Genomic DNA, 3,068 nt, shown 5'->3' with positions numbered 1-3,068 from the left:
AACCCGTTTTCTGTTCCCTGGTTATTTAATCAAATGTTAATCTAGCCACTGCTGTGAAGAGATTTTGCAGATTAATTAAAATCACATGATTCCTTTGGTAGCTCTGGTGGCACAGTGGTTAAGTGCTTGGCTGCTAAGGAAAGGTTGATGATTCCAACTTCTCTGGGAAAGATGTAGCAGTCTGCTTCCATAAAGATCACAGCCTTGGAAACCCTATGAGACAGTCTACTCTCTTCTATAGGGTCGCTATGAGTTGGAATCGACTCGACGGCAATGGGTTTTGGTTTTTTTTTATGATTCCTTTAAAAGCAGAGCATTTTCTCTGGCAGTCAGTAGAAGGGAAAATCAGATTTGACGTGCAATAAGGATTCAGTGCATTCACCCATTTGGTGAAATGTAACTTCATTTTGACAGTTGTCTAGTGAAAGCGCAGGCTCACCCCTTTGGGAAGGAGATGATGTGAGAAGGAATGCTAGTGGACTCTAGGAGCAGAGAGTGGTGCCCTGCTGACAGACAGCAAGGAAATGCAGATTTCAGAACGACAGCTGCAAGGAACTGGATTCTGCCCACAACATGAATGAGCCTGGAACGGTATTCTTCCCCGGAGCCTTTATATATGAGCACAGCTTGGCCAATACCTTGACTTAAGCCTTGTAAAAACCCAAAGCAGGGAACCTCTGACCTATACAGAACAATGAGACAATAAATGACTGTTGTTTTAACCTGCTAAATTTGTGACACTTTGTTACATAGCAATAAACGACTAATATACAAGGTCTTGCCAAAGGGGATAAGGCTAGATATTAGATACTGGTAAAATGAATTTAAAATATCTAATATTCAAAACTACATTTTCATCTAACAATATGAACTTGAAAAAGTGATAGAATTGCAAGAAAAAAGATAAATAGATAAATCAACATTATAGTTAGATTTTAATATCTTCTTTTTGGCAAATGATTAAACTGAGGAAAAATACTGAAAGATGTAGAAGAACTGAATAACATGATCAACAAGCTTGAACACACACATATATAGATTCCTATGCAATTAATAAGGAGCCCTGGTGGCACAATGTTTAAGCGCTTGGGTGCTAACCAGAAGGTTGGCAGTTTCAACCGACCAGCAGCTCTATGGGAGAAAAGGCCTGGTGACCTACTCCCATAGAGATTTTTTTAAAAACCTGTTGCAGTCGAGTCGATTCCAACTCATAGCCCTATGAGGCAGTTCTACTCTGTCCTATAGGGTCACTGTGAGCTGGTATCAACTCAACGGCAAACAGCAACATTCAACCAATAGAGAATACATATTCTTTTTTTTTAGGTTACAAAGAATATTTATAAAAATCTACCATGTGGTAAACAACAAAGAAATCCTCGATGAATTCCAGTGATCCAACATCATTTAGAATGTTTTTTGAGAAAAATGAAATACAACTAGAAATCAATAGTACTACATAACTTTTTAAAAATTCATATGTATTAAATTCCTAATGGTGCTGTAACAAATCACCACAAATTGAGTGGCTTAAAACCATAGAAATTTGTTCTTTCACAGTTCTAGAGACTGAAAGTCCAAATCAGGCTGTTGGCAATGTTTCTGCTAAGATAGTTGACTGGACCCATAAGTCACATGCCTAATCCCTTTATCAAAGGTTGTCCAGCCACACCCTTGATGTTCTCTCCAGAGCATAGTTTCTTATTTTCTACATTATGGATAGTCATTCCTCAATTTGTCTCTCCTCTCACATTTTACTCTAAACAGCAAGGAGAAACCAGCCTACATTTTCCACACTTTGCTTAGAAATCTCAGCTAAATATCCAAGTTCATTGCTTAAAATTCTACTTTCCACAAAACAGTAGCAAATAATTCAGCAAAGTTCTCTGCCACTTTATAGAAAGGACTACCTTCCCTCCAGTTTCCAGGAGCGTGTCCCTCATTTCCATGCTCATCATAAGCACCTTTAACATTCACATTTCTAGCAATGCTCTGTTCATGATAATATATGTATTTTAGACAATGGAAACTTTCTCTACAGCTCTCCTCACTTCTATCTGAGCCCTCACCAGAATCACCTTTAACATCCATACTTCTACCAACAGTCTCTTCAAGACAGTCTAGGCTTTTTCTGTTAAGCACCTCAAAATTCTTCCAGCCTCTATCCATTACCAATTCCAAAGCCACTTTCACATTTTTAGGTATTTGTACAGCAGTATCCCACTTTCCTTTACCAAAATCTGTATCAGCAAGGGTTCTCCAGAGAAACAGAACCAATAGGATGTGTATATGTATGTGTATATACACATATCTTCATTTTCTCTATCTTTACCTATCTATATATATATAGAGAGAGACAGAAAGATTTATTTTAAGGAATTGGCTCACACAATTGTACGGGCTGGCAAATCTGAAATATGTAGCATAGGCTGGCAGGCTGGAAACTCAGGAAAGAGTTGATGTTGCAGTCTTGAGTCCAAAATCTGTAGGGCAGGCCAGTAGGCTGGAACTTTAGGCAGGATTTCTACATTTAGGTCTTGAGACAGAATTCATTCTTATCCAAGAAATCTCAGTTTTTGCTCTTATGGCATTCAACCAACTGGATGAGGCCTAACCACATTATTGAGGGTAATTTCCTTTACTTAAAGTCAGCTGATTGCAAATGTTAATCACATCTACAAAATACACCAAACAACTGGGCACCAAAGCCTAACCAAGTTGACATATAAAATTATCCATCACACCATATGTTTAAAAACAAAACAACTTAACTATTAAAATATCTTTGGGGTAAGGAATAAAAAATAAGATAAATTATAAAATACTCAATGCTCATTGACAATGTAAATAGTACTTATCAAAATCAGGAGGACACAGCTAAAGGATTATTTAGAAATAAATATATAGGTTTAGGCCAGGCCAAGATGGTGGACTAGTCAGATGCAACATGCTGTCTCTCTGAAGCAAAGATCCAAAAAACCAAGTAAAACAGAAACAGATGTCAGTCCTGGAACCCTGAGCATCAAATGAAGGGATAAAGAACTAGTTCAAATACTGAATGGAAGAAACTG

This window comes from Trichechus manatus, unplaced genomic scaffold, assembly GCF_000243295.1.
Source record: "Trichechus manatus latirostris isolate Lorelei unplaced genomic scaffold, TriManLat1.0 scaffold00195, whole genome shotgun sequence".
Classification (NCBI taxonomy): domain Eukaryota; kingdom Metazoa; phylum Chordata; class Mammalia; order Sirenia; family Trichechidae; genus Trichechus; species Trichechus manatus.
This window is presented reverse-complemented; position numbering follows the sequence as displayed.